Source organism: Micropterus dolomieu, linkage group LG22 (genome assembly GCF_021292245.1).
Source record: "Micropterus dolomieu isolate WLL.071019.BEF.003 ecotype Adirondacks linkage group LG22, ASM2129224v1, whole genome shotgun sequence".
Lineage (NCBI taxonomy): Eukaryota > Metazoa > Chordata > Actinopteri > Centrarchiformes > Centrarchidae > Micropterus > Micropterus dolomieu.
In genome coordinates, this window is record NC_060171.1 from 21,189,330 (window position 1) to 21,209,667 (window position 20,338).

Consider the following 20,338-nt stretch of genomic DNA (forward strand, 5'->3'; position numbering starts at 1 on the left):
GGCTTACAGTAGTTAATAAGCTGTGATTAATTGCATTGCACATTACATGGTTGTGCTCTGTAAGTGAAAGACAGGTTACAGTTACAGAATCCCTTATAGCTATGCAGTTTTATAAGCAGCCTGGATTGAATGCAGCAGGTGATAAAACACGAGAGACTTGAGACTTGACTTGGAGCTCAGAGTCCAGCATCTCTGGTATGCACTGTGCAGCTGTATTATATAGGAAAATATTAATATCAGGTCAGACTGTATATAGGCAAATACTCAATATAATGACACTCAGATTGGGATGATGATGCAATTTGTTATATTTATTCTGGTATTCCTTCTCTACTAAACATGTTTTTGATTTTAAGTTCATTTCTATGTGTTTAACACAAACACCTATACTAACACCTAAGATAATGAGATAATGACTGTATATTTTACTAATACAGTACTAACACAATCTTTTGTCATCGTTATTACTCTCTTTTGATTGATTGATTGATTGATTGGCTTCATTATCAATTCTTGATCCATTGTTGTCACTCATGTTGTCAGGGGCATCTGCAATGTAATTTATCATTTCTTTCATGAAAGATCATTGTTGAAAAAAATCACAGCTTTCATCTGTCTTTTTCAAAGGTGAAAACTGGAATTTATATAAGAACAAACGCCAGTGACTGCTTCCTTCTGACCGACCGACTCTCTGGAGTCATGGCCTGTTACACGTTTAAGAAACCCAGTCTTTTATCTGATGCAAGTGCGTCGTTTGCACACTTTTTACAGTAACCAACAAACCATTCCAATTAAAACAGAGTTTCCCTCATCTCTGACAGGTGGAGTTATGAGCAATCCCTGCAACAAGTACTGCTCAACTTAGTGCCACTGGCCATTGATGTTACGTAATAGTCATATATCTATCTCTGTTCTCTCTGAGGCTCCTGTATAATTTTTGTGTGTCAGTTCTGCTCAGTTATGGGTGAGAGAGGGAGAGCAGATGGGCCAGTGTTTACTCATAGCGCGTGCAATCACACCTTTAAATTCCTCGGAGTAGCAGTGAGAGAGGTTACAATCACTTGTGCCTGCCTCTGCTCCTTACCAGTGGAAACCACAAACCTTGGCAAGCTGAAGCCACGCCAGTCAGCTCCACTCATCTAACTAAAGTTTCATGGCCTTTAGCAACATGCACTTGGATCTCACACATCCAACCAGGCACTATCATGAATGTGTTTTTAAATCATCCACAGAATTGTTCAGATGCTGTCATAGGTTATGCTTAATATCTTACAATAACAGATCAGCTCCTATTATCTTCACATCTTTGCTTAGAGGGTCTTTTGGTCTCTTAACAATACACATGCACAAAGCCACAAAGATAGCAGGAAACAGGATAAAGAGAGAGTCTCAAAACTCTCCTCAAGGGACGCTGCCTCTGAGTATAAAATCCAAGCCCAACAATAACAAAGAAACACTTTTGATCTACTGTATAAAAGCACAGCTACAGAGCTCGGCAGACCAGGGGTTCATGTGCTCACCGTGGTCACGGTGACAGATCTGCCGACCACTCCTTGCCCATCTGGGCTGCCGGTGGCGCTCTGCCTGCTCTGTGAGGACAGTGAGTTCAGGCCAGTAATTTAGTTCAGATGAGGTAAAGCAATATTTCCAGATTAATATGAGCCATATTCCTTTAGAACTGTCCTTTCTTTCTTCTTCTCCTCCTTCCTGCATTTTTTTTTACATCTTACATGTCCAAAAACGTCTGGCTGAGGATGAAAGGAAGAAGTAGAAGAGAGAAAAGGAGAGACATAGAGAGGGAAGATGAACCAGTTTTATGCTTTGTGAGGCAGACACACAGGATAGCCAGTAGCAGTATGACACTAGCATTTCTTCAATTATGGTTCTTTTGATCATTTCCTAAAATACTCTAATTTCACTGAACAGCTTATTTGATAAGGCGGGGGGAGATGCACGCTTTGTGCTCTTTGCATTGCTCCTTTCGTGGTTTCTCTTATGTAAGGAATAGAGTGGATAGATTGACACACTCTTGTTCATCCATTCATCATTTTTATGTCACTAAATGACGGTGAATTAAGTTGAATAAACCCCTCAGTAGCCCTCTGTTGCTACTAGGCAGGTGCTTTGAATCCTAAAATACCTGGAACAGATTCAACCAGCTGTGCTGTACATGTTTAAAGATGCTCCATACAACCTCGAGCACTTTCCTTTTTCAATCATTGTCAAGATAACGCCCCCTGATCGTAAAAAGTTTCTGGATTTCTCCATAATTTAATGTAAGCTGCATCGTATCATATCGGAATGAGATTGCTCCAGCTGTGATTGGCAACAGTTTCAGTAGTTGGAAAGTCACAGCTGTCACTGTACTGCAGCTGCTGACTTAAAATGTGACTGGCGGCATAATCAGCTCATACTGATGATACGCATCGCTATAAATCTGTACAGCATTCAGAGAGAAGCATCTTGCTACAGTATTTCTGATACGTGCGCTGATAACGGAAAACCAGATTTAAATTAGCAGGAAGAAGCTAAAACCACAGATTAATTGGCAACTGGGCAGCTGGCTGGCTTTGTTGTTGGAGCAAAGCCAGCTGGACCAGTAGTAACCTTGCATGCCGAGGCTTTCATCAGCTGGCCATTTTGTTAATGTATGTGGAAAACTGGAGATTAATCAGCTGTCTCCCAGTCATTTCTGGAACGATATTTCAGATCCATATTCCCTGTGTGTTCCCCATAGTTTGCAATTATATTCTGAAGGATGTTCCTTCATTTACTTCATATACAGAGGATAAGGCAACCAGCCACTTTGGCTGTGGTTCTTCTAGCCTCATAGCAGAAGCATTTTGAGGACTGATGATGGACGTACAGCCATGGTACTCTCCAGGGCTGTGATTATTTTATGGTTTCCTTATCCTAAAGTAACTGTAGAGTGTCACTGTGTTCCTGCCTTGTAAGCCAGACCTCTGGCTGGATTCCACCCTCTAACCAAATCTGCTGATCATTGCTGGGTGACTAATGAAATAAGAGTTTAACTCCTGCTTCTGCTGCAGTGTTTCTGATGTTTTTTCTGGAACGTTTTTTCCCCATCCATCTGCGACACTGTATGTATGTGATGTCATAACTGGGCTTTATCATTGGCTGGGCTTTCAGTTCTATCGTTCAAGCACTGTGGGTGAACGGCACAATTGAACAGCGGGTTTGAAAGGGAACATGAAATTAGCGGTGACTCATCTCTGGCCGCTATGTTATTATATTATTTCTTCACCAGCAATCATTTAAATCGATCTAAAGTTCCATGAAATGAGACCAAAAAATACCAAAACTATGCATCTGTATTTGAAAGAGGGAAAATGTGTGTTTTTATGACCACATTTCTGTCACATTCTATAGATCTTGGACACCTTTAAGTAGATACAAAAGATCTAACATGGATATAAGTTTAGGAATATATAATAATAATAGTAATAATAAGATATTTCACAGAATAAAATGTCTCTGTACATTACAACCTAAAGTTAATAATCTTCTGCCCCTCAAATTACTATTTTCACAACACCATAATTTGTAGTATAAGGCGACATGACAAGGTCATTTCATAGTTACTGACAAAATGCAAACTAATGTGGACAATTACTGATTTTACAACACCATTTGGCTAGTTTTATGGAGGGGAAGAAAATGTCTTTGAATGTTGAACCTTCAGAGAGCAGCTACAAGTCACATCAAAGGTCTGGGGGTCACTATAGCAATGTCTCATCAATATGATTCGCCAGTAAACTGGATTGTTGAACTGCTAAGAGGAAGAGATTGCAGAGGACTACATTAAGTCTGTGCATTTCTTGTACTACTGCTGATAATTTTGCAATGAACATCTATGGCAGTGTTTCCCATTAATTAACGAGACCATACACTAGTAAGGGGTCAATTACATGGACTATGAAGTTAAGCTCAGCTGATTATAGTGGAGACAAACAAACAACAACGGTATATGACAATACGATGTACCAGGAGAATTCAGTAGCTCTTATCAAATGAAACAGTCCCTTCACTCATGGTTTCAATGGTAAACTTATTAGCACATTTTAACAAAACTCCCTTAACCCCCATGCATCATGGGAATTATGAGGGAGGGACGTAGGCTGCTTGTGCGCAGCGGTTTATTTACGGTGTTAACTTCCACTGGAAGCCTCTCAGAAGCATTTCAGCAGCGAAGCGTGTAGTCTGTCCCACGTTATGACTTGTTTTTAATTGTACTTTTTGTGCCTCTACTACATTCTTCAAAGCTCTTGTTTCTCGTCTTGACGGGTACATCTAACAACTAACACAGAGAGCATTTCAGAATAAGAGCGTTTTACCTGCCGGACTTTGACGACATGTTTAAATTTTGCTTGCTTTTTGTGCTTCTACTATGATTAAGTAGGCTATGCAGTAAAAATGTTTCTCTTTTGTCTGATTTAACTGTGTTTATAGTTTATATACGATCAGAAGTCTGTGACGGGTATTTTATTTGGAAAATTGACCGAATTCTCTGCCATTTCTGTGTCTGACTTCCTGCCCGGTTCATCTACGGTGTGCTGCTTTACGCTGGGACGCTTCCTGGATGCACTCAGTCTATGGACACACTGCAGCGCTTCTGGTGTAAGCACAAACATTTAGTAGAATGGCTGCTCCGGCAACAGCGAAGCAGACAGACCCTGTGGATTTTCGGAGTGAGTCTGGGGTCATGTAAACTTGGTTAATATGTCTTTGTAGCAGGTGGCCCCACGATGAAGCTCCGCTCCCACCGTGCTGACAGTCAAATGACAAGCCGTTGTGTTTTGTTGGTGCTGCTGTAAGTTTGTACGCTCACACACATTGGCATCCGACTCGAGAAAACCACTATTCTTTTGAGGTAACTACGGTAACGTTAACGTTCTGTTTCTGTCACTCGTTTGTGAGAAGGCGATTAAGCTAGCCGCACCTAAATTGTAGTGCACATTTATTAAAGCCTTTATGGTAAATTCACTGAAATGGAACAGTGCGAGCTGACAGGCAGGTTAGCGACTTTATCGTGTCAATTTCTCTCTTTACATAGGCAAGTGCTGCAGAATGAAAGTCTTCATGTTACATGATACGAGAACCACATACAATATAATTTATCAAACTGGGTTGGACTTGGGTTGGACTGGGATGAATTTAGCGCCAGGATACACATGTGACAACGTCCAGTTTTCAAAATAAGGTGTCTATACAGTATAAAACATATTACATGTATCCATTAAAAGTAAAAAAAAAACCACAGTAACAGTAAAAGGTTAGGTAAATTACTTATTCTATTTTCTATTCTTTGATTTAGGGTTGCTGGAAAAACATTAAATAAATTTGTTGACTTCTGTTGTTGTTTCATCACCATTTATAGCTATACAATAGGTTTATGAATAGTTTACTAGAGCACAACATTGTTTACATGAGTGCAAAGTTCTTCATAGATAGCCTCTTTATTTTGCACCAAATTACTGCATTTTACTTTAAAAAGTACAAACTTTACTTTGACCCCCTGAGAGGGTCCGAGGCCCACCCACCATAGTCTCTTAAAATCCTGTGGGAAAAACTGACTATAAACTACTGCTAAAATATTAATTATTATTATACAAAATAAATAAATACAGTCACCAATAAAGAAATGAAAACTGTTACAACACTTTCCAAGGAAAACATCTTAAAAATGCCCATTCGACAGTTATATCACCTGTGAAATATCAGCTGTCAGGTGCTACTGACTTTTGTTCACTTCAATCTCTTGCACTGACACAACACACATAAAGTACACTTCTATGGGCTACGTAGACGTTGAAATGATTCATATGTAATATAAAGTATGGCATGTTCCTATCGACAGTAGAGGGGCAAAGGCATGAAATGTGCCACATACACCAGCATTATAGCATAGCAACTGTCAAAAATCAAGGCTGGTTTGACAGCACAGGAACATCCAACTCATCTGCACATTCCCATGCTTGAGCTTGACTTGGCCTTGACCCTGGTGACTTAATGGTGTGTGAGTGTTGGTGTGTGCACTGTGTATTTTCACATCCGCTGTTCTTAGTATAGTGGAGGGTCAAGGGACCACCCCAGAAGAACAAAAGGACTTTGCCTTTATAAACAACTTTTAAATCCACCATTGCCTAGCTGCAGTATTTTTCCAACAGATTTCTAGCCAATTGTTAGGAGCTATAATTCATGGATCTACTGTGACAGTAGCACAATTAAAAAGATTGTGTAACTGTTCTACCAAGTTTTACTTAATTCTCTAAACACTGGCAAGTTGATAATTCAATTTACAACAACCCATCAATATTATAATTCCCCACTGGAGAAAAGGTTCCCAGTATACTCTTGCACACTTTTCCCAGATCAATCCAGTCTCCTCGGCTATCCATTGAGTTTCATCTTAACGCCTTTTGCCACAGTATATGTGCTGAATGTATGACTTGGATCTGTATGTCACATGAGCTGCACATTTCTATTGAGGTAGCTAGCCAGTGCACGTTTAGCCTAGCGGAATGCAGCCTTGCATTGCTGAGCTCGGCTAAGATTTATGTGACTGCTGTGGGGTGTGCATGTGGCTAACAGATGGTGGCATCCTGCTCCTCTTTCCTCCCTCAGCACCTCACTGCTTACTCAATCCCCCCAGCCGGTCCATATCTGTTGTTCTTTTCCTCTGTTGCATCTGCCACGATTCTCTCTGTCACTTCACTGCTTCAAACTTGAATTCAACACTTTCATGGTCAGTTGTAGTTATCAGTGGATATTGGGGACCTGCAAATGCTCACTGGGATATCAACACAAGATTCATCCTCAATGTGCCAACACTCAACACCCTCTACACTATCCATTCAACACCACTTTAATTGACACTCAACACTATCTTAGCTGAAACAACACACCCACTGCCTTCAGCAGCTTTGAGACTCTGTATGTCCACACACATGCTTAACACACACACACACACACACACGCACACACAAGCACTCTCATACATATGCTCTGGACCTAAACTTTGCAGCCTATTCTTTGTCTGTGATGTGCTTAAAGTGATCATCCAAATTCTACCCAATATACTTTTGTGTTGCACTATGGCCCTCCTCAATACTTATAAGCACTGCCTGAAGATTTGGGAGATACTGGCTTGCATTGTAATGGCTGTCAGCCTCAATCACAATGCCTGTAATCACAATACCACTGGAAGCAACAATTTCTAACAGCCTCTACGCAGCTATAGCTGACCATGTTTGACAAGCACTTTATAGGACAAATTGTTACCAAGCAGTGACGCAGAAAAACACTCAGTCTGGGATGACAATCTGCATCAGTTTGGCTCTTTCATCAAAACCCTCGCATCAGGCAGGATGGTCCTGAAAAATAAAAGTGAGCCTGCTGACTCTGCTTTAGCTTTCACATCGGATGCCAAAGCCCCCAAAACACACACATACCATACAGTAGAGGAGACATGAAACTGCTCCAACACTGTACTGGTGTGACTTTAGAGCTAAAAACTAAGCTAAAAGTGTGTTTTTATAAAACAGCAAGCAAATAAACTATACATAGTGTCAATAGCTAATAGTGTCCTTATACCTTAAAACTGTCTAAATTTCTCTTCTGTGGGTATTAAGGTAGCACTGAGCCATTTATAATTTACTGCCAATCAAAGAAGCCATTCTGTTGAAATACATGAAATTATATTCAACCAATCAAATAAGCCATTCGGTGTAAAGACATCAAATTATATATCAGCTAAAAGGGGTGTGTGGCATACAGAACCATTTACGCAGCCAAAAATGCTGACCTATGGGAGCTCACATTCACATAACCTAACAAAAATGCAACCAGTGCTGAGTGTTCCCTCCCCCACACCTTAAGCTGGCATGAGTCTCACAGACCCTGTTTATGGGCAGACGCAGATAAACACACAGATGCAATCAGACAAACACACATCCATCGCCTGCAGATGCAAGTGTTCCACTTTGCTAATCTAACCCCACTCTCAGAGTCTGGGAATGTACAGCTGTGTGGTTGAGTGACACACTGGGCCCCCTGCCATGGGGAGTCACCTCGAGGTGTCCTGAGTCGTGTGTGTGTGACATTTGAGTACATCTTGTCCATGAGACCACAGACCCGCAACCACAAGGATTTTTACTATTGTGATAAACACATGCATACACGCACACTTAGACACACAGACACAGCCATGCAACCACACATTCACACACCCACATTTATACACTCACACATGGAAGGAAACTTTGTCATATTAGTCATTAAAGATGTACATACCACTGCATACTCATACTAGGTCTCTCCCTTTCTCTCCCTCCATTATTCATTCTGAATTAATGAAGACAAGAAGGAAGAAAGTGATATTGCATTATCTTTCTACCCTTAAGTTAACTCAAATTTAAAAAAAAAAAAAATGGTCAAAGATGTTGTTTTCCTTTCCATCCATCATGCCGTATCTCTGCTTTGTAAGCACACTCCCCATGTGACTTCACTGCTGGGAAGACTTTTCCCCCCAACCTGACATACAAAGAAGCATTTGCCCATTTTCTGTCTAATTGAAAGTAAAGACGAGTGGGATGAGTGCACAAGGAAGGTAAAGAGCATGGCCAAAGCAGAACTTTATTTGGTCCTCATTTCAGTGCACTTACTTATTTAGGAATCAAAAACAGAAGCAGATAAAACTCTCAGCAAACTCTAGCTAGCTATTACACTCAAATTACTTTATATTATATTTATTATTATGACAATTTTTTGTCATAAGTGACTCACATTTTCACCCTACATAGATACATCGGCATGAATTTGGGGTTCACTGACTTGCTCAAGGACACTTTGACATGTGGACAAGAGCATGCTCAGACCTGCTCCACCCGGCGAAATTTCAGTAACCATCATCCAGTAGTGGTTGAGTGATTGGTAACAGTGAGGAGATGACATGTATTCTGACCACTTATGGAACATAGTGAGAATCAGTCCTATCTCTTATCGGATAACAAACACAGGGCTAAGATTGTGTACCTGTGCCTGTGTACAGTATGTGATTATGTGCGTGCACTGTGTTGGTATGCTAACTTTACTGGTGTGTTAACAATATGGAGTCCAGCTTGTAGCCAACTGTTCTTCACACTGGGGGTTGTATATTTTAACTTAAAAAACAATAAACATGAAGAGGGATGGATTGGCTAAAGTTCTGGGCAGGAATTTTGGTTCATTGAGTAAGTTGTGTGCTTTCAAACAGAGCTAAAAGTCACATCAGTTGTCAGGAGATTATTTGTTCATGACCCCGCCCCTGTTCCTCTGCTTTGGTCTTAGAGAAAGCACTGAGATGGATTCCAGGGTTAAGGCCACATTTGACACTTTGGTGCCTTGGGGCTAAAAGCTGAAGTGCCTGCATAATATAAAATGTTTTCACTTATTATATTTATAAACACAGTATAAATCACTTACACATTATAATGCTGCATCTATTTGTTAAATTAGTGCTGAAACAATATCATTATTAAAAATATGAGCATGTGAAGAGATACACATTAAATTATTATTTGCTGCTTTGAATTTTGGACATGGGCAAAACACATAAAACCAACCCTGACATTAGAGAGGCATTTTCCTTAACAGAGGATCAACTTTTTTCACTCGTAACTCAACTGTTACTCAACAGTTTTAAATCATTCCTCGTTATGAGAGGTAGCCAGAACATAAAAGGCCAGAATGAAACTGCGTATCCCTTCTACAGTATTGCTAGCTGATCTGTACTCTAAACCAAAGCAGTCCGACATTAAACAACTCCAAACCAAGATCACTGGGGGAGATTTATGACAGAATGAGAAAGAGCTCATGAGAGGAAACACACAAAAACCTTGTACATATTAATAAACTATAGCCCATCAACAACAAAATGTTTACTGATAGAAGCTGAGGTTTGCATTAACAGCAAATAAAAAACTAATGAATTAACTGCTAATATAAATTGCTTGTAGAACGGATTTAGGCAGCCAGAACCTGAGTAAGGTAAATGGGTTCAGAGCTTATCTAGGAGGAAATGCTTAGCCGAGGTCTGTGTGTAGTGATAATTCGGCAGCACTACAGCTATGTCTTTGGGTTTTGATGCCGTTTGTGTTTTATTTTCTGCAATTTACTCGAGCAGCACTTTATTTGGTCTACCCGAGCCTGATGCTATGATGTCCGTCAGTGAGGAAAACAGGAACAAACATCCAATGGCTGAGCGTCTTTCAACATCTCAGCCAGAGCATACAACCCAACAGTGAACACGCAACCTGCCGCCCAGTGCCCCGTTCCCTGTGCTTTACACCCAATGAGCTAAATTGCCTCCAGCTGTTTATCCTACAAAACCCCGGCTCCACCACACACCCTGGCTGTTATTGTGGTCTAATGTCTTTAAACAGCTATACACATAGGGTGTTAAGTCTGAGCTATTAGTAGAGAAAAATGTATTCATGCAATATTTCCCTGCTTTAGGCTGCTAATATTTCACAGTAATGTATTACTGTCTATTAAATTGTTTTCATTATCAGAGGCCAGTACCTGCATAATACCTGACATGCTTTAAATATTACAGTAATTGTTTGTGAGAAACTAATTAGAAACTTAAAAGCCTCACATTTGATGATTTCTATCGTCGTTCATTCCCATGCCATGGGGCAGATATTTACACTTTTCATGTCTGAGAGAACCCATGGACATGGACTGCTTACTGCACTGATCATACAGTGCAGTGTTACTGCATGTTTGACAATATTATACCTGACGGCATTTTGAGGTATCCTATCGTTGGATGCATTGATAAATGCAGGTGAGCAAGTGAGGGCTTGCATGTTTTGACTTTTCCTACATGTGAGAATGCACTGTGTATCTTGCTGAGCGCGTACATCTCTACATGCACATACAAATGCAAGAGGCAAGGTATGTGCTACACTTAAAATATTTTCTGAAATTGATTTGCCCTTCAAATTAAAAATACATCAAATTGGCAGTCTGACAAAAGTTTGTCATAGTGACTGCTAGAAAATAGAAGGCAATGCTGAATTCATAACATGCAGTGATGAGTCATTGGTTGAGCCTTGATATTTAGTGAAATTAGGAGAGAAAAAAAATCGAGGAAGGTGGTACCAAGCAGAGTGAAAGGAGACCTCAGAAAGAAAAAAAATGTAGGAAAGAAGAGTGTTTTAGAAAAGCAGCCAGCTTCAGAGGTTGTAATTGACTAATGAAAACCATACCATTGCCAGACCAGGCCCACAGCGGCCCTAAGGCAGGGAGGAGTATGGGATAGAGGGACAGGAGAAGGAAGGGGAGAGGTAACTTGAGGTAAAAAGTCTGCAGCGCTGATATGGTTTTCATTCCAGCAGCATTTGCTGGGCCATTGAAGAGCTCTATGTGCCAGGCCAACACTGCTGTCTTACAGCTGGACAGGGACTCGCTCTCACTTCTTTGCTGACTCCCTCTTCTGTCACACTCTTCTCTTTCCATCTTTCCCACTCCTGGGGTTTTATTCCCTTGGCTGTCAATGACACCACTGGCTTTCTCTTTCTCCCAGCCAACGATTCCAGTGCACACTAGCTTTATGTCAAACACTCCTCGTCCATTCTGTTGTTCTCAGTGGAAAAGTACACCTGGATTCCTGACCTCACCGCCGCCTCCAATCTCATAAATCAATCAGTCCACCTATAAAGGTTTCAAGGGAATACCTGGATAGTCCCTTGATCACGGGCACATGATTCTGACTGCTGACTGATGGACAAATCTGGCAACTTGTTCTATTTTTGTTCCACGATGTTGTAATTGTGCTGCCACTGTCATTCTTATCAAGTCAGTCTGAATGGTGCTGGCCTTGCACAGGGTTTAAAAGTTTATAATGGGCTTTTTTGTGGATGCTTGAGAACCTGAATGCAGAACCTGTATTGTAACATCCTCTGCAGTCTGAAAGACACTAAGTTGCATCCATGTACACACTGATATTTTATTTTATTTATGTCCTTGGGATTGCAAGCAATAAAACAACAAGGTTTATTGCCTTGCTGGTGCTGCTCAATCTGTCACACACATACGCACACACACAAACACTTCAGTTCTCCTGAGAATAGAACATAGTAATCTTAGGTAATTATCTCCAACACTGACATAAAGTAATATACACACACAAAAAATATAGCAGTATTGGCAGCTTTATGTCGATTTGTGTTGTTCACCACTAACTCAGAGATCCAAGATCAGAAAACAAAGACTCCCGTGGCCAAGTCCTGCTCACATTCTATAATATTGTTAACTCAGATATGCTTATGGCACACCTGGCAGAAAATTCAACATTACACTCACAGGGGGAATGCCACACCTGGCAGCTCTGAGGACAATTTTCCACCTTTTAAATGTGTGTGGTAGTTAGGCTGGCACAAGGAGGCAGACTGGCATGACTGAGCAGGTTCCACTCCCACAGCAGAGAGGATAGAGTGGGTGTGGGGAGATAGGGGAGGGGCAGTGGAGTGCCTGGTGGGAGGTGAGGGAACAGAAGTTCGGTGGGGGCCCTCAGGTTGGGAGCTGGGTGTATTCACTGCAGAAGCAGCACTGAGGAGGAATCTCAGTGACCTCCCTATTTGCTCTACCTGAGCCCCACCCTCAGCCACACCCTGGAAGCTCTGAGCTGTCACCAGTGCGCCGGAAACAAAGCAAGATAACCACAATGCACAGATAAATCAATCTGAATGTGAATGAGAATACAAAATCTTCTGAGGGAATGTACAACCAAAGTGTAAACAGTATTATAGTATGCAGGTATGGGCAGGACAATACCATCACTGCAACTACTTCTTGGCATTTGAAAGTATATTATTATGCATACATGCTTGGAAATTCTACAGAGACTCTATTAAATCAATTTACTACATCTGTTTTCTGCTTCTCATCAGGGTCATCATCTGATGTCTGTTGCAAATACAAATCTTCTACCAAAGGAATCCAGCTATTTTAAACGTGACAGCAAAATGTGCAGGCAGCCCATATTGTGGCCAGATGAGGTCTTAACTCTCTACGGTCTGTCTGTCCTTCACTAGGTGTCCAGTGCTGACACAGTTGAACAATTCATTGTTGTCCATAGATCTCTCAGGAACCAACATCGAAGCTAATTCAAAGAGAAGCAAACACACGTGCAGATCCATAAATTATGACTTTCACAGTGTCTCTTATGCTCCGCTTCACAGGGTGACTCACACACACTAAACTGTGGTCTTGGAAAGGCAAACCTGTCACACACACTTCAGTCTGATCACTGACATGAGGATGGTTTACACACCAAAATATGAATAGCAGCCTTCACTGAGGTACATTCAAAGAAAACTCTCTGCTCAAACAGATCCATTGCGTGAAGCCGCTTGCTCAGTGCTCCAGTTCAATCACAATCATTCTCACCTACAGACATGTTTACATATAGACACACAAACATACATGCAGACAAATGCACACACTCATTCACAAACTGGCAAGATATTCTCCCCTCACCTCAACTTTGTGGGCTGCACAGTGACTCCAAACTCCAATGTGTGAGGTGTGTGTCAGCCTCTCCTCTCCTTTATCTCTGTCTCCCTTTCTCTCACTCACTTCTCAACCTGTAGTCATCGCGTGGCTCCAGTTACGCTCTACTGCAGTGAACTAACGCAAAGGCAAAACGGAGGAGGGAGGGAGGGATAGAGGGACAGCTGAGTCCTGCCCAGACTGATGAGAGAGGCTTCCAAAAACGCCCTCAGGAGAGAAAAGATTAGAACACTTCGCTCCACTAAAATTTTTACTTTCTCACCACTGCGCTGTTTCCACTTATTTCTTTTTACCAGACTTCTTTCTCTTCTGTTCCTTTTTTCCAGCAGTTTTTTAAAGTTTTCCTAAAACCACTTTTGCTTTCTTGGGGTTCTGCCAATCAGTAAACCAACCGCTCTCTCTTTTAAAATCCTTGCCTTTTTTCTCTTCTCTTTTGCTCCTTCCACTCTCAAAAATATTCTTCTGTAGTTCCCTCCCTCCCTGCTGCAGTCTGTTGTTTTTTATCTAAATTTGTCTGAATCCTCACTCGATTCATTTCAATTCAAAGGGCTTTATTAGCATGAACATTTCAAAAACAATCTTGCCAAAGCATCAAAATAATCTCTCTCTCTCTCCCTCTCACTCACACACACACACACACACACACACACCACACACACACACTCACTATGCTTACAGCATGTGCCTTTCTATCCATATAGCTCTCCCTCACTCTCAAGCTCTGTTGTGCAGCTGTATGAAGGGCATACCTGTGTGTGTGTGTGTGTGTGTGTGTGCGTGGTAGGGAACTCACTGTAGGCAAAAGAAGGAATACTGTTGGAGTTTGAAATCCATACTGTTTCACCTGTCGTTTGGTTTCATGAACTGTTAAACTGAGACTATAAATCTATGGTCTACTGAAGGTATTTAATAGAGGATTCTGAGAAATGCACAGGTCGGCTCTTGGATGCCTGATCGCTGCATATGAAATTGTGCAATAAGGCCTTCTCAGCTGCAATATACGCACACACCTTTTACTTTAAGGTTTTAATAGCGTTGACACTGTCTTTCCAGAATGTGAGGAATGCTCTATGCTTATTGGGCGGCCAGTGTGTCCGTTAAAAGGCAAACCTGTTGGGAGTCCCCTCAAGGGTCATGACCTCAATTAAGGAAAGGAAGAGAATGCAAAGAAAAAAAAGAGAAATGTGGCAGAATTGTGAATCAATTGTTCAAGCTGGGAGTCTTAACCAAGAGGCCAGCCAAAGTCTTAAATTCATGAGAATAACCTGATTGTCTTTATTCCTGCATGTACTCTTCCACTTGCAGACACAAAAGTGACAGGGTCAAAAGGAGGAGAGTGTATTCAGTCCAGCTCTTTGGTCATCTTGAAACCTGATCAAGAGATAAACCAGAGCAGTACTGACACCCTAACTGTGACCTTGGCATACAACTGTTTTCACAGCACATCCCAGCCCTGTGGGAGTTGAAAGATTAGCACTGGAGGACCAGATTACAGGACAGTCTTCATGATGACCCCAATCATCAGTTTGGCCCCAACTTTATCACCACACATGGGATATCACAACTATCAGCCACATCCTCAACATACCTAACTTTGTTCACACATCCTCCCGCTCTCCTGACTCTCACTGACAACTGGTTCACTATTCCTTGCTTAATTTTCATCAGCCAATCTCTCCCTTACTCCCTTGAAGATTAGTCCCACTTAAATCAAAATGATAGAGATCATAACGCAGTAACATAAGAGCATGGTGTATGAGTGTAGCATGTGATTCAGTGCTCAAATTATGAGAAAAATCCTGTTTACAGGCAAGGGGGCCTTGACCTATGAGTCATGGTGTAGTCTTTGAGAATCTGGCACAGCTTCCTCTCTCTGCTGGATGGTCATCCCTGAATCCCCCACAACCTCCCCAAATCCTTCTTAAGTAGTTTAACATATACAATTCTCTCTCCCTAATTCTATGACGTAACGTTATGTTTCGAAAATCATCAGGCTGCCTGCTCGCTGTCGGCTCCTACACACACACACACACACACACACACACACACAAACACGCAGCGAGAGGCTGCGCCGTCACGGTGGAATACGGTGAGGGTTAAGTTAGCTCCAAACTACTGTAACATTAGTTGATGACAGCTACGCTCGTTACTGAAAGTATGTGCAATAAAACCTTCGCAAGTAAAAAGACAATACTTTATCAATACACCTGTCTGTAGAAATGGTTAATTTAATCATAATAATGTCCTCAGTATCTCATCCTGTATGTTTTATACAAGCACAGCTAACGCTAGCTTGGCATTAGCCAATTGTTAAAAACAAGCTAAATAGAGAGCTGTCTGTCAGGAGCATAGATTGGTCTGTAGTCTTAAAAACTCAGCTGCTGACTGAGACAAACCAGCCGCTTCTCCTCCTACCTGGTAACGTTACCTGCAGCCAGCGAGAGAGGAGGAGGGACTGATACAGACTGATGTTATTCTTTCTAAACGTCACTCACTACTTGTGATGTCAGATAAAGTTACTGAGTTACTTTGCTGTTGTAAACATTAATGTTGCTGCTCTAAAAACAACATTTAGCTGTATTTAAAATATTAAATTAAAAACAACTAGGCAGTTAACATGTACACTTCAATATATGTTAATTTATCGCAAGTGATATGTCATCTCAATATATAATGTTATTGTACATTGAATATTTTCCTCATACCGTGCAGGCCTACCTCAAGCCTGTTGGGTCTGGTCTTACCAAATAACCATCACTAAATAATAGTAAAGTATCGATAGTGGTATCGATAAAGAATCGGATCATTAAGCAGTCTCAATAAGGGTATCAATATCAATAAAAATTAATGATCCCCATCCCTATCTGAGACCATAAACTCATTAGGAAAGTGTTTACTGAGGTAATAAATTAGGTGAGAAGTAGGGTAATTTTACCATTATTTCTAGTGGAACTGTACTTCTTTTTGCAACCAGAAGAGTCACTCCCTGCTGGCCGTTGAAGGAGACTTCAGGTTTAAGGGACTTCCGCGTTTGCATCAGTTCACCAGTTCGCTGACTGGAAGCTTCCCGCTTGCTTAAGCCACATCACTAGAGGCTAAAAACTCCAAGCAAACATACTGGTTTGGACGGTGTTCAATAGGGTGACCAGATGTCCCAGTTTTTAACTGTGTGTAAATCATAGACTGTATAAGGTGTTAACAGACCTGAAATCAGATTTTACTTGAAAGCCTGGACAACAGAGCATACAGGTGTCATGTGGAAAAGTGATTGTCCGCCGTAAAGTGATTCGCGTCCGCAGGAGCGTGCGCTGCATGTAACGTTATCGCCCTGTATCTTTATGTCTACAGCTGCTTTTATCTGGATCAAACCATACAGTCTATGAATCAAACAGACATAACGTCTAAATAAACATCACTTTATGTCCGTGGTAATAGCAAAGGTATGTCTTTGTGAAACTTTAACATTGTTTTAACAGAATAATTACAATTGTGGATAATCATAAAAAGTGTTTGCAGTTTATAACGTAATTAGGCCTGAAATTTACATGATTATATGCAATAATAGAAGCCTGTTGTTGCCAATGGATTATGTGTTTGGTAGCCATATATATATGTATATATATATATTATATTCTTGTTTATATTTGGAAAACAGACTGTAGCCTATAATTAACATGACTTCCTGCTGAGTTATATATAAAATAAAGACATGATCTCTTTTGCAGTTATCCTTATGATTCTACATTATTTTACTTGCTGTTTACAAACCAATCAAGTCCTTTTTACCTGCTGAAATACCTTTAAATGGCCAAAACAAAATACATAAAATCCATTTTTCTACTTGCCAGAAAGTGATTGCAGGTAGTTTCTGCCACAAAATGAGTTGATTTCATTCAGAAGAGTTATATTGGACAGATTATCAAATCCAAATTGTCCCCCTTTGTGATTTTGAATTAAATTTTCTAATGACATACTGACAACCAAACCAAAAATGTACCCCATTTTCATTTCAGAAATCTGGTCACCTTAGTGTTCAACTTCTATCTGACATGTCTCTTGACCAAGCCACATCTGAAGTGTGAGGGATCATGGTACCTAATTTGACATAGTGACCATCAGGACAGACATGATCAATAAACAATGTCCTTAAGTCAGTAGTGGGGGCTCTATCATGATGTCTAGCCTGGGATCTCAGATGATATCTAAGTGATCATTCTTTTCACTCTGCTGGAATATAATCCCAGAGGATTTGAAGTGAGGGGAAATGTTGTAGGAATGACTACCATGATGAATGGTGTCCACACACTCACTGGAAACTCTGCATCTCAATTCCAGTTAAGAGTAGGGCTTCCGAGCATCTACAGGGGGCATGACAAGGAATATAAAAGATGACATTTGTGATTGGAAAATGAGGAAAATGGTAGGTTTTTATTTCATGGAGTTGAGGTTTGGAAACATTCACAACAACTAGAATAATTTAGTCATCACCAGTAAGGTTTGTTGTACAATGGTACAGGGCAGAAATGCATTCCTGTAAAGGCAATGAAGTGAAATCACTGGAAAATGAATCAGCCTGGCTTGTGCTTTGAAATACATCAGTGATTTTAAATATATAATGAAAAAACAAGCATTTTTTGTTTTTTTTTAGAGAAAGACCAACCCCATGTTTGAGGGCCATTTCAACTGATGTTTTGTCCTAAAAGTCACCTTCCCAGCAGGGCTGAACAGTGAATCGAAATATTATCAAAATTGCAACACAGAGCTGCAATTTTTTGATAAAAAGTAAAATGTGTCACAAAATACCATTATAAATGAAGCATTGTGGTGCTCCAGAGATGCCCAGGCCTACTCTCCAGACATAAGGGAACATGCTTGTTTTGTATGGACCCCAACAAAAATTTTTTTATTTTTTTCTGTGTAAATTGAATCCAAAAATGACTATTCCCACTAAAATTGCGATTCATATTGCAATCACAACAACTTTCAAAATAACCGCAATATGATTTTAAATTTTTTTGCATATCGTTAAGCCTTAATCTTCAGTCCCCAAAAACCCAGATAATATTCAGAATCTCTACGTATAATGTTGTCTAGAGAGCCTACTGTCTGGCTGAACCTCTCCCAGTCTATACTGATGAGCACCTGCTCTGTCATTCTTCATAGCACAAATAACACAAACCACAGGCAGGTGCTTCTATAAAAGTCTGAAAATTACATAATGATTCTGACCTTATCATGTCCTCCATGCTCACGGTGAACAATATAAATCCATCAGTTCATATACAGTAGGTACACTACTGTCAAATTAGGACATACTTAAAACACTAACAGGGTCACAGGTAAAAGGGTCACAGAATGATGAATTACTAAAAGTAATGCCTGATAAAGAGTCTATAGGTAAATAACAATAGAAATCTGACCCTCTAGCTACAAAACATGCATGTGCGTTACATGAGTGTTTTCAGCAGATAATGACGGGAAGCCCAGCGGTGAAAAATTCTTTGCTGGGTGAATAAACTGAAAGGCAAAGAGAAGGTCAATGGGTTGTTTGTGTGAAAGTGCATATGTGAGAGAGGAGGAGAGAGCGAGTAATAGAAAGGAAAAAGAGGGGTTGAGCCAGATAAATCAAGAGTTCTCCCATGGGCCTTTGTTTGGAGTAACACCTGCTCCTACTATCATTTGCCGCAGGAGAAAGTCATACACGAGTTGATGCAGGCTGTGGCTTGAGAACCACGCATGATCACACTACAGCACACATCACATTGTGGCCCCAGAAGAATCTACTATATGTATACCACTTACAGATTTTGGTACCTATATAGTTTAACCTCACTTGACTGACAGTTCATGAACAGTGACTTCAATATTCATCTTTATGACTCATGAATGCACTGAAAAAAGGATAGCAGTGTCAAGAGAACAATGTATGAATAGGTAGTCCTTTTCCAAACATTCCTATTCCCCGAAGCTAGAGCATTGTGTGTCTTGATAGCTATATATCTTATATGTTATCTTAAAATAGATAGATCTCCCATGGATCTTCAGTAATATACAAACGCTTACTATATTTATGATAAAACATGTGATGAAAAAGACAACCTATGGAGAAGTATATTAGCGATGGTTGCCATTATAACCAAAATTCCATTGGCCCATCCTAGATTTGAGCACCTTATGAAAGGGCAACTTTTACTTATGCTTATGCCTATGACAAGAATGAAAAGTAACACAATAGCGGAACAAAATCCAAATCTCTTGTGTCAGGCAATCATTTACTTGCATTTTGGACAAAGTTTCTGGGTATTTATAAAGAGTATGTTGTACAAACGTGACCAGTTACGTCAGTTTTTGTATATACAAATGATTGCAACACAACAAATGCCTTCATGGTGAGTCTGTCCAAAGGTATGTACAATTAATGTGTATTGCCCATTTGAGTGTTTTTGTTTAAAGAAGCTATGAACACTTTGCCTTTTACCTCAAGAAATGACTGAACATGTTGTGAACTACTTTGTTTCGAATATACCCTGGTCTTGTTTGCTAAGACTATTTCATTAGGCCTGCATTTCCCTATGCGATTGTAGGCATAAGAACTTTTCAGAATAGTTCATTCTGTCCTCATTGTATTACTGTTTGCTATGCAGTGTTTTAATTGCATCTCCAAATCTATGGATTTACAACTCAAACCAGCCTTCCTGGATTGTATTTCACTGTATTTCAAGCAACACGCCCAAACAAATGCAGCCGTTGGCATTTTTTC